The sequence below is a fragment of the Malaclemys terrapin genome, chromosome 4, assembly GCF_027887155.1.
Source record: "Malaclemys terrapin pileata isolate rMalTer1 chromosome 4, rMalTer1.hap1, whole genome shotgun sequence".
Taxonomy (NCBI): domain Eukaryota; kingdom Metazoa; phylum Chordata; order Testudines; family Emydidae; genus Malaclemys; species Malaclemys terrapin.
In genome coordinates this window covers 24,529,538-24,542,394 of record NC_071508.1, presented here as the reverse complement: position 1 = coordinate 24,542,394, position 12,857 = coordinate 24,529,538, and the positions used below count along the sequence as shown (strand labels likewise).

Genomic DNA, 12,857 nt, shown 5'->3' with positions numbered 1-12,857 from the left:
CCAGCAAATATGCGAGCGCTGTGGCTAAGTGGGTCATTGTCAAAATGAGAACGGCTTTATAGGAGGGAATCCAATTGCTTGTGGGATGGGGAGGGGCAGGAGTGTCGGGTGAACCCAGGACAGGAAGGGCATAAGTGAGTGGGAGGAGAGAGGGGTGGCCAACGTGGCTGGAATAGCTATTGAGTGGCTGAGGGAGTCTGGCCCAGATGAAAACAGCTAGTTTTGTGGTTAGGCACAGGCTGAACAGCTTCGAACTCAATTCTCATCTTTGCCACAGACTCCCTGTATGACAGTGGGTAAGTCACACAGGTTGGGATTTTCCAAAGAGCCTAAGGGAGTTAGGGCCCAGATCCTCAAAAGGTATTTAGGTGCCTAACTCCCACTGAAATCTGTGTGAATTAGGTGCTTAGCTGCCTTCAAGGATCTGGGCCTTTAAAGCTTATCCTCAGATTGCAGTCTGTAAATTGGGGATAATCATCCTTTCGAGGTGTGTCTTGTCTAACACTGTGTAGAGCAGTGACGGTCTCTTATTTGGTCTGACTCCTTTCTTCAGACTCGAAGCTCTGGAGGGCAGGACTGGCTCTGTGCACCACTTAGTGCAACGGGACAATGGGCAAACTTCTGGAATACAAATACTAATGAGGAGGAACAAGGAGTGGCCCAGGACGAGGGGTAATCCTGGTTCTTTGCCCTTCCCCAGCCCCTTCCACTGGGAGGTCTCAAAGTGCTATAGCCCTCACAATGCTTCTGAATCTCTTTGCCTTTTGCATCCTATATTTCACGCAGGGCTAACTGCTACGTTCATTCTGCAGGTGCTGAAGCCAAGACACTGAGGCCCCAATCCTGGGTTCTGGCAGAGGCTGCAGGGAAGGGGCAGAGGTAGCTTTTTACCATCTTTCTGCCTCACTGCTCTCAATCCCCGAGCTGATTCTGTCCCTGGTGTAACTTAAAGCATCCTTGGGGTTGCTCTACATTATGCCAGCTAGTCCTGGGCCCCGTGGGTGTGTCACAGTAGCCAGGGATCATCAGAGTGCTGCCGTGCTCAGCCATGCCCTCTGTGGCAGGGGATGTAATGGGGCTGGCATGGGGCCAGCTATATGAACCATGGATTTCCTAGTGCTAGGGGAATCCTCAGGTGTCAAGTTAGGCCAACTTTCTAGAGCCTTTGTGCCACCACAGCAGTGCAAAGGGGCCTGGCAGGGGACAGGATCTGCCCTGGACACTTTAAGCTGTTAAAGGGGAAACTGGCCAGAGAAGGGGACAGACTCAATACAAAGGGGCCTGCCCAAGGTCACACAGTGAGGGCTGGGAATAGGACCCAGGAGTCCTAGCTCCACCCTCTGGAGTGAGCAGGAAGGTTCCCGTCCCCCTACCATTAGCCCACCCTCTGAAGTGATTGTGAAGCAGGATAACGAGGTAGCTAGAGGAATGGGCATGGAAGGGGCAGGAACTGGATTTGTTAGTGGCAATGTAGGGCCAGCCAGTTCTATCAGAGGTGTGATGGAGTCCTCTGTGATACCTGGCATGAATCCTATGAGTCCTAGAAGAGGACATGGACTATTTCATGCCATCTCCTCATAGCACATGGATTAAGCTCTTTGCAGACCCCAGATCCAAACACTAGTCCCTTGACCTTACCTCCTTGCCTTGCCAGCGAACCAGAGGCATAATGGGACACTCGCTGAGTCTGCTCACACATGGCACTGGAGGGAGGAGCTCCATCACCCAGCAGCTGATCTCACTCCCATTTTGTGTGGGAGGAAGAGCCGGTGTCGGGCAGCAGCTGATTCCATGCACCAAGGAGAAACCAGCCCCCTCATTTTCTGTGGAGTGTCACCGGGCAGGAGTGCTGCTTGGCTCAACCTCCATCATGGTCAATTTCATTCTGTGCTTCCCCCCCCTGCAGTCTGTGTGCGCATGCATGGTAGGAAGCGTGACTGCAGGTTGGCTCCCAGAACCAGCTGGCAGCAGGTGGGAGCTCTCACAGCAAAGCCCAGGCAACAGAACTGACACACACACAAAGAATCCAATAGCCCATGACAGATGGCTCCAGCAGCTTGCATCCTCCCCACCCCCCATCCTTTCCCTTCCCTTTCCCTGCTCTTTTTCATTCACTTCCCCTCTCCTTTCTTTTCTTTCACGTCTCCTTCTCTAGGCTTTTTCTCTCATTTCTTTCTCTTATTTCAGCCTTCGCTGCTCCCTCTCCCCACAGACTTTTCGCTCCCTCTCTTTCCCCATTCCTATCTCATCTCTGTGCATTTATTTGTTTTATGAAGTTTGAGCTGCTGGAAGGACAGATCCAGGGACTTCCAGGTTGGGAGCTGCATGAGAACCAGAATTTCCATTATGCAGGAAATTTCATGATTTCCTCATTTATTTTCTTTCCAAATCAGAAAAAAAAAGTCAAATTTCAAACTTCCCCATGAAGTGAAATGTTGTTTTGGGCCAATCGAAGGGTTTCATTTCAATAAAAGCTAAAGGTTGGGTTACAATTTTTAAAATGTAACCCTTTTTTTAAATAACAAAATAATTTTTTTGCAACAAAAACTCATTTCAAAACCCCAAATCGAACCATTCCATTCCCAAACTGTCAAAATGGAACAGCCAAGGGGATGGAACAGGTCAGTGGCCAGGCTGGGAACAGAGTCCTGTGTCCTAAGCCACAGGGGCGGAACTTTTTGACCTTGTCAAAATGCTTCCTTTCTATTTTTTTGAAAGTAAAATGTTGTTGAAATTGACATGTTCCAGCAGAAAATTTTGATTTTGACAAAATGACATTTTCTAGCCATCTCTTTGGCCCAGATCCTGAAAGGTATTTAGGCTCCTAACTTCCACTAAATCGCTGTCTCACCAGTGCATTTTAGCCCTATTCTTTCTCTCTTTCCTCCTCTTCCTCGTTCCTTTAATCTCCACTGTTCTTCTTCCACCTTCATTTTCTCTCTCCTTCCCCTGTCCCAGCATCTCTCATTCTCTCCCAACTGCCCTTCTCCCAGAAAAGACTCCTTCTCTCTCATTGCCCATGTTATCACCTGACTGCGATGGGGTGTATAAACCCCCACACTGGCAGTGAAGGGTTAAAGGGAGTTCAGTTAGCCTGTTCTGTGGCACCTGGTGGCAGACAGGTCGTTAAGGATTAGACCCAGCTGGGGAGAATCAGCCTGGGGAGTTCCTATAAAGGAGGGACTGCAGGGAGTTGAGGAGAGCTGCATAGGGAGTGTGAATATTAGGATTGGTTTTGCAGGAGGAGGGTAGTAGGAGAGAAGGGAACACTTGGAGCTGATTAGGGAAAGGGACTGTGAAAGGGACTGGGAGGCAGATGAAGGTAGGAAGTGGCCCAGGGAAGCAGCAGCAAGTCTGGGGGAGCAGACACTAGTTGCTTAATCCAGGATCCCCGGGCTGGAACCCAGAGGAGAGGGAGGGCCTAGGTTTCCCAAAAGATGGGCTGCAAAGCTTCTCTCCCCCTCAACCTGACACAAGGGGAGAAAAGGATTATTGGTCCCTGGGTGGAGCTGAAGGCCTGGGTTAAGGGCATTAGATTTATTGGTCTCTTTATGGCCCTGGAAGGGGTGGGGACAATAAGCAACCTGGCTGGGGTGTGAGATGGGGCAAACCACTTTGGGGCGTGGAGTGGCTGTTGACAGATGGTAGCAAGGTTAAAGAGGCTGGGGAAATTGAGGCACCGAGCAGGGATGCAGCTTGCCTAAAGATGCCCACAGCAGGACAGTGGCTGAGTGGGGAGCAGTACCCTGGTGTCCCGAGTCTCCTGGCCACTGCATCATGCTACCTCCCTGGGAAGGAGAACCGTGATCTTTGCTCTGCTCATATATCCCTGTTCCAGACCTCCCCAATGCTTTCCCAACAGCTATCCCTGAGCCTACTGCTGCCTGCTTCGGCTTTGAGCGCTGGCTGGGAAAGGCTGTAAATCACAGCTAAGGAAGCTGTAATGGGAGAAGCTTAAGGGAAAGGTTGACAGGGACCTTGAAATCATCCTGTCAATATGGTTCCTCTTTAGTCCCAGCTGCCCGCTGCCCCCATCAGGATGATTTAAACAGACCCTTTGCCACCCTCCCCAACTGGTCCTGTCTAGGAGGCAATAAATTCTCTGGTAATGATGGTCTGGCATGAGCCATAAAGCGCTCACTGATACAGGGCTCCCACTGATCTAAAGTGCTGTCCATTTGCTTCTTAAGTGCAATCAGCAGCCTTGCTCTAGACAGCGGATCCTTCCCTCCTCGGGGGAGCCTGATGCAGTTAAATTCTTTATGGACAGGCATAGCCCTTAATCAAAGTCAGCGTCAATCAGCCGAGGTCAAGCTCCACAACCAGGGAATTATGGGATTGGATCCATCTGAGCAGGGGCTGCCCTTGTCCTGCTCCAGATTCTTTCTTGCACCTCCAGTTTTTCCAAGCATCCTTGCTTTGTGCCTGCCTGGGGAGCCTCTTCGCTTGGTCCTGACATGGGCCACCAATTTCTCCACCCATGTTCCTGTGCAACGCTTGATGAGTGTCAATATCCACAGAGAGCCCCTGCAATGCGGCCACCTTTGAGGGAGAGGGCAGCAGCCAGATGGACAACTGATGCACCAAACAGTTGTCCATTGAATGAATGGGTGAGCTTTCAGCCCAGTCTGAGGGGGAAAGCCCCTGTCCTTATGAAAAGAACCTTGTGGTCTCTAATGCCCCTGGTTTGTAAGGCCCCATTCAAAAGGGGAAATGCCCTGCTGGGGCTTGAGATTTTGGCCCCATTGTGGGGTGGGGAGGGGGTGGGAAGGAATTGAAACCTGTTGCGTAAGCCACTTCTCCTGGTTTAGCTTTGGTCTTTGCAACAGGGAAGATCATTGAGGGCCTGGTTGTGTCTGGCACCTGAGTGGATGCACAGGAGGGCATGGGACTAAGCAGTCCTTGTCGGCAGGACCATGCATAATTGCAGGCCTTGCACTAACTAAAAGGGCAACAAGAGGTGTGTGTGTGTGTGTGGTGGGAGGCATGAGGCCATGGTCATCAATGGGACACTCCTGAGTGCTGCAGGTGTTTGGCACTTCTCAAACCCTGTATCTGAACAGGGATTGTCCACCTATCACTGAAAGGCATCTGGGGGTGGGACGCAGTGGCAAGTCTGTGCCGTTGTGAAACGGGAGGAGAAATGAAGACTAGCAGGGAGGTGGGATGTAAGAATTTGGCTGGGACAATGGGATTGCTAATATCTCCTCTTGTGGACAGGACCCTGAGACCTTTCCTATCCACAGGTAGTTGGGAGTCAAGCCTCTGTTCTACATCTCCTCACACGACCTCCTGCAGCACAGAGCACAGTGCCCCTAGCACCACCCTGGGGTGTTGGTTCAGTGGGGAGAGTGCCACATACTGGATGATGAAGACTGCTTTCTCCAGCGCCTAGGTAAGTGCTCCTTGGAGGTCTCCCGTTGAAGGTGACCCTGGAACGGGGATGCAGAGCTGATCAGGAATGAAGAATGTTCTTTATGACGCACCCTGTGAGACGTCTACAAAGAAATCCAAATGGAACAGAAGGAAGGAGGGTGTTTAGTGTTATTTTTGCAGATTTCTGAGACGGGTACAGAAGGTTTTTTCCTAGTTGCTGAGGTTGGGGATAGAAAGGGGACCGGAAAGTGAATAATGGAAGGCGGGAGACATGTCTCGTACAGGTCTGAGCACAGCTGCTGGGTCTCGAAGAAGGGAGCTGCTGAGCCTAAGCATGTTCTGACGAGGAAGAATGTCTCTGCTGGGGTGGCATTCCACGCCCCATTGAAAGGTCCAAAGCCATTAGAAAGACTGGAGGTTAGACTGAAGGGACTATCGCCCAGATCCTCCAAGATGTGCAGGTACCTAACTTCCACTGAAAGCAATAGGAGTTAGGTGCCTAAGCACCTTTGGAGGATCTGGGTTATGTTGTGTATTTATACTGTGCCTAGCACAGTGGGGCAGGAGGATCTAGCAATCAGTAATTTCCCCATTTATACTGGCTAAACAACTGTATTTAAAAATCACTCTCAAACGCAGACTGAACTTCGGGGGGGGGGGGGGGGGGGGGCTAGAATTAATGGGGTCAATCCAGGCTAGACGAATGTCCAGAACTAGTCTCAGTTACAGTTGGTTGTTCCAGTCCAATTTGGCTCAGTCTACCCTGATCCGGCAAAGCACGGTACAGCCCTCTCTGGCTACAATCAAGCTCAAATTGTGTGTAGAACCTGATTCTTCTCTCGCTTACACCTCTGTGTAACTCTGTGTTCAGTAGAAACACGTCTTGTTAGAGCTGGGCAGGAAATGTTTTCTCTGACCTTGTGAATATTTGAGCTTTCAAATATTTTTGCCATCCTGCATTGGAGGGGTGGTGGTGGGGGGAGAGAGACAGACAGATCCACCACAAAGTAACAGCCAATATCCCAGTGGTAAGGGCACTCACTGAGAAACTCAGATTCTAGTTCCTGCCCTGCCTGATTCAGACCAGGGCCTTGAACCTGCGGTTCCCCTATGGGTGCCCTACCCAACTGGCCTCTCTGGGTTGTCTGTCTGTCGCTCTTTTATTTTCACCAGAGATTTCATGCTTGGCCTGAGAAACCTTCCTGGACTAAAGCTTCACCAAAACAGATATTTTCCCACAACATTTTTAGTTTTGACAAATCCGCATTTTCTGACAAAAACCCACTTTGTCAAAAAATTCCCAACCTGCTCTGCTGGGGATCCACTCTGGCGTCAGAGGAGAATCAGGCCTGGGGACTTTGTCTTTGCTGGTGCAGTTCTAGCAATGATGGGAATGCTGGTGTGGACAGGACGCGGGTTGGTGTTAGTTTGTTTGTTTGCTTTGGAACCATTAGCTGGGACTCCTTTGAGCAAGGTTAGATGTCACAAAAAAGGGTAAAAACACCACCACTGGTCTACACTAGTGCTAGCAATGTCAGAAACTCCTCGTTGTAGATGCAGTCTTAAAGTCAGATGATTTGTAGTGTGGACTGGCAAAGGGGACACAACAGACCCATCCATCAGTGTTTCATGCACCTCAGTGCCATCCTGTCCCCTAGCCTATTCTAGACTAGACTGGGGAAAGCCCTTAATACAGCAAAATCTCCTCCCAAGTTCAAGTTCCTTCCATCCTCTCTCCCTTCTGAATGCTTTTGCCTTGTGGTAGATGATTATTTCCAGGCTGAGAGCTGGGATGGGCTTTACCAGCCACTTTGTCCTTTGAATGAACCCAGGATAACTCTAGTCAGGTGATCCTGGAATCCTCTGAGTAGATCCAGAACAGCTTTGGTTCAGCGAAAGCTCGGATCCTCTGAACCTACCTGCAGTCGGGGGTGATGCTGAAAGGTGCTTGTGGCTTGCCTGACCTTTCCAAGCTGCTTTTGTGTTACAGAACAGCTGCACAAAAGGAGGATGGACACTGAGGCTCACCCTCTCTAGGCCATTGGGGGCACCCTCGGACTAAGGCAATCCCCCATGTAAAACTCAGGGACTGGCCAGGAAGAGAGGGCTGTTAAGCAGCAAGAGAGTGTGAGGCCCTAGAGAGGGGGACTGGCTAGACTGCAGTCATGGGCTATGATTGTAGCTGCAGTTGACATACCCGAGATAGTCTTGGCCCGAGCAGCGCGGGCTTTACGGTGGGTGGTACAGCCCCGTCCAGAGCCCTGGGTAATTCCTCAGGCAGGCCTACACCATACTGAAGCTGGCGCTGCCGTGGCTTCAAAATCCAGGACCTGAGGGTGTGGGATTGGGCCCTCCCTCGGTGATTTGCCCCAATACATAAGAACAGCCGTACTGGGTCAGACCAAAGTCCATCTAGCCCAGTATCCTGTCTACCGACAGTGGCCAATGCCAGGTGCCCCGGAGGGAGTGAACCTAACAGGTAATGACCAAGTGATCTCTCTCTCTTCGTTGTGTAGGAAACTCCTGTTCAACGTGATCATGAGCAAGAACCTAATCTTTAATAGCTGTCCAGGCTCATCTCCTGCCACCAATGTTCATGCAGCAGGTGTCTTCCAAGAGCTTCAGTGCATGTCGTGGGCCAGATCCTCAGCTGGGAGAAGCCAACAGAGCTCATGAGACATCATCTCTTCCAACTGTGATAGCAACTCCGTGAAGAGGATCCTCAGTCAGGAGCTGGCAGCCAGACTCCGAGCTGATGTCATGGGAATAAATCTGTGCTCCGATCCAGTGACCTGTCCTTAAACGCTTGGATAAGCTTGTTCTACTGATCCAGGACAGTAGACGGCAAATCATTACCAACCGATGGCTGTGAAGGGGCCTGTGTGAAACGAATCTGTGGTCTCAGTTCAGTCCGTCTGATCTCATGTACGTCGACTGCGAACTCCACTGACTTTGTGGGTGCCTGGTTGACACTGGTGCAGGTGAAAGGAGAGTTGGGCCCCGGGTGTCCCCATCAGAGAACCGCAGCCCCACACCTGGCATTCACCGGCACCCTGGGATCAGACAGGCCGGTGGTCGAGGATGGAATGGACATGAGGAGTGAGCTGCCTTCTGCTTAGGAGTGGACTCTGCATGTCAGGGGTTGAGTCTCGCTAACAGGTTGGGTCTGTACGTGCACACTACTGCTGCCCGTGCTGGGGATAAGCAGGGTTCTTTCCATAGTTATTAACCTGGCTCCTTGCCCTGCCACGAAATTCACTGCACAAACTAATCTCATTGCATCACTGTGCTCAGAGTAAGAGTGGGCTTGGGGCTAAGGCCTCAAATCATCCAACATGCAGAGTCTACTAGGGACCGTTGCACCAGCTGGAGTGCCCATGGCGATGGCCTTGCACCAGGCATGGTATAGTGGAGTTTGTGAGATTGTGACATTTTGCACAAAGTCTGTCCTGCCTTCAGCTGCTCATTTTATTCAAAAATGATGTTGCGTGCTCTGCAGCCACGTTGCCAGGATGGACAAAACCACACCAGCGTACTGTGCTCTCAGACTCTCCAGCGATGCACAAAGGGATGCATGCCCCAACCCCGCCTGATGCTGCTTGTGGGGTTTCCCCAGAGATCTGTGGATTTGCAGGATTGAGCCGGATCTGGGATTAGTAGTTCTGCCTTCAGACCCTGGCTCTACCACAGATGGCCTGTGTGACCACGTGCAAGTCACTTAGTGTCTCTGTGCCTCAATTCTCCATCTGTAAAATGGGGATAATACTCCTCATTTCCACCCTTTGTCGAGTTAGACGATACATGCTTCAGTGCGGTAGCTGTCTCTTGCTATGTGTATGGACCGAGTATTGCACAATGCTGTAGCTGATTCTCCTTTGGGGGGCTACCCTGCTATAAAAAATAGTCATCTGGCTTGGTGATTTAGTCTTCGTGTTCCAGCCAACTCGTGTTCTACCAGAGGGGGGTATTAAGTATCAACTCCATCATCACCAGCTCTGTTCAGCTGCTGAGACATAAGGCTTTCTGTGCAGTGGTTAAAGAGAACGGAGGGTCTGATTGCTATGCCCCAGGGAAAAAGAGACCACAGGTGTGATTGAGGGACCAAGGGTAAGTTTACACTGCCAAAAAAAAAAAAAAAAAAAAACACAAAAAATGACCCACCCCCAGCATCAGCAAGTCTCACAGCCCCGATCTACAGATTCAGGCTCATGCTACGGTGCTAAAAATAGCTGTGTAGATGTTCGCTGAGGCCCTGAAACCTGGCAAGGGGGGTGGGTCTGAGAGCCCCAGCTCCAGCCAAGTGGGAATGTCTATGGTGCTATTGTCAATGCCGGAGTGTGAGCTGCAGTCTGTGGAGCCTGGTTCTAAGAGCTGCTGCTGTGTTCTGTTTTGGCGTGGAGTTTTGTTGTTTGCAGTGTGGACAATACCCATAGACGGGGAAAGAAAAAGCCCTTCTGGGAATCCTTGTTGTTGTTTTATGGCCAGGTTAGCCAGTGCCTTGCCAGCCGGAAAAGAGGATGGAGTTGAAGGTGAAGCTCTGGCCCCTGCTCTCCTCGAAATATACAGAGCAGAATCCCAGGGAGATGGAGAAGAAGGTGTGACGTCAAGATGAGGCTTAAAATATACCCTGGAAAAATCACATGACAGCTGTGAAATATGAACAGTCTTTTTGAGCCAGGCAGCCGGCTTTGGCGAAGGGTGATAAACATCCATCAGCCAAAGCTAGGGGCTTTTTCTCCCAAAGCTCCTCACTTCTGCTTCTAGAGCTCCCCTGCTCCCTTTCCCAAGATTCTGGCAGCACCCAGCTAACCAGCAGTGGGTGGTTTCCCTGTGCTTCCTCTCTGAGCTGCAGGGACGGGTTAGCTGGCGCCCATCTGTCCCTTGCTAACTACGCTAGCTGGTTAACAAGCCTCCGGCTGTTCCTGGGTGACATCTGTTAAAGTAGCGACGACCAGTGAGCAGCTGCAAGGTCGTGTTTGGCTGGCCTGGCTGGTTAGCAATCGAAACTCAGAGCCAAGTCTCTGTGCACCATCAGCTGGTTAAGAATCGTGATTGTGGCCCCAAGTTAGCTGTAGCTGTCTCCATGGTTCGCTATTATCGTCAAGGGGATGGAGGGTAGAGTAAGGAAACTACTCATGGCCCCTACCTACTGTCTGGAAGATCAAGAACTGATACAAACCTCAGTCTGAACTCAAACTGGATTTTTTTTTAGGTTTGGAAAAATTCACATCAGTTTCCTTTAAAGATCTTTTTTTTTTCACCTGCCTATCCTGATGCAAAAGACTGAATTCCCCTGAGATTGCCCGTTGCCATAACACTTGCCTGAAAGCCCGCCCTCCCCCCCCCCCCGGGGAAAAGACTCGTCTCACAAAGCCTTCATCCCAGTTTTGAAGCCCCAGGAGGTTCAGAAGAAGGCGATTTGAGTGATTTGTCAAAGCTGTGTACTTCCGATCCTCTTATACAGATCTGAAACATGGATGCTGCTTAAACAAGACAGCAGGGGGCATTTCATGTGTGTTGCCAGCAGTGATTATTGAGCAGAAGATGGTTTGATTTTTAGCAGTAATCGGGATATATTATTGAGATGTGGCCTGGAGAGGACTGAAGTCCTCACTGGTCATTGCCAGCTCATGCTTTATGGTCAGGTACCCACCTCAGTGATAGACACCGCGCACTGAGGACTGAAGATCGGGCTTGAAGTCAAAAGGGGATTTGCCCGGCTATGGACTAGCAGTGGCTACATGATTGTCCGCAATTGACATGGCTGCACCAGTTCAGTAATAACCCTGTGGAGCTTTTACACGCCTGGAATGAAGCCACGCAATGCGGCTATGGATATTCGCGCTACGGCCCCTGGCTGTCTAAGCGTATTGTTGTTGTTGAGGTTCAGATAGTTCCAATCAGGTTCCCATGAACATTCAAGGTCTAACTCCTTGTCCCAACTGTACCAGGTTTTTACAGATTCTCTTGTCACTAGTTATCCCTTAATTCACCTGAGCAGTTGTGTTGCCTTGCGGTAACTTAAGTCCCTTAATGCCACACTGCCAAATTCTGCTCTCAGGTAAGCTGATAATGGTGAGGAGCACAGAAAAAATACCTTGATAGAGAGGCTAGGCTGGGGAAGCAGTGTAACCTAGTGGATGGCACACTGCAGTAGGACTGGGAGATGCAAGTTCTGTTCCTAGCTCTGCTACTAGCTTGCTGGCTGAACTTCTTCACCGCTCTGTCCCTCAGTTTCCCCATCTGTAACATGGGGATAATTATAACTATCTATTTTGTTAAGTACTTTGAGATCTGCTATTTAGAAGTGTTGTTATAAAAGCTGATTATTATAGTAAGGGGTGAAATCCTGGCTCCTCTGAAGTCAATGGGAGTTTTGCCATTGACTTCAAGGGAGCTAGCTAGGATGTCAACCAGTGACTTCAGGGAAGTAAGTATTGATTCTCACCAGTGTAAGTGAAATCAGAATTTGGCCCTCAGCCTCTTCTAAGATAATGTGACCCTCTTTTCCCCCAAACACCCCCTCTTCTGAGAAGGGGCCTTGGGAACATTCAGATCAGAGATTTAACCGATCTGGGTTCTACTCCCAGCTCTGCCATTGGCACACAGTATAATCTTGAGTGAGCCATTTGACCTCCTTGAGTAGTACTGCAGAAAAGGATCTGGAGGTTATAGTAGCTCACAAATTAATTATGAGTCAACAATGCGATGCTGTTGCTAAAAAGGCAAATGTCATTCTAGGGTGTATTAACAGGGAATGGGAGACACAGGAGGTAGTTGCCCTCCTCTGCTTGGTGCTGGGGAGGTCTACCCTGGAGAAATGCGTCCAGTTTTGGGCACCCAACTCTAAGAAAGATGTAAACAAATTGGAGAGAGTCTAGGTGAATGGAACAAAAGTGAGCTGTGAGGGAAGGGTGAAAGAACGGGGCACGTTTAGTCTAGAAAAGAGCAGACTGATATGTCTTCATATATGTAAAAGGTTGCTACAAAGAAGATGGTGATCAATTCTTTGTGTCCACTGAGAGGAGGACAAGTACTTGCCTTAGGCTGCAGCAAGGGAGATTTAGGTTAGATATTGGGAAAAACTATAAACTACGTATAAGGGGGGCTAAGCTCTGGAACAGGTTCTGTCTGTCTTCCTTCTCCTAGTCTATTATGATATTTAGATAGTGCCCATCAACATGCTTCTCCAGCCTCCTTTCTGAGGAGGATCCGTCATTCTCCCGTCACACGTTCCCAATCAAACTGGCACTTCGTATTTTCCTCACAAAGATCGGAAATTTGATCTTTTAAAATCATTCATTATTTTCGCCCCCTCTTCCCTATGGCTTGAAATTGCTGTGAATGAATGGCTGGTGGCCATGTGATGCTGTCACCATGGTGATAGATGGCAGCAGAAGATGCAGGGATCAGGATCACATGAGAGCAGCTGTAAACTCGGTGAGTTATTTATAGGCTGCTGTTTGTGCATTTATGGAAAT

General features: G+C 49.8%; 1 long non-coding RNA gene across 1 annotated transcript; it reads left to right on the top strand.

Annotated features, from left to right (window-relative positions):
- Nucleotides 1–811: 811 nt before the first annotated feature.
- LOC128836980 (uncharacterized) lies at nucleotides 812–9,231 on the top strand. Its single transcript, XR_008444868.1, has 3 exons — nucleotides 812–879; nucleotides 5,247–5,395; nucleotides 7,893–9,231. It is a non-coding gene; the product is annotated as an uncharacterized LOC128836980 (long non-coding RNA).
- Nucleotides 9,232–12,857: the final 3,626 nt, after the last annotated feature.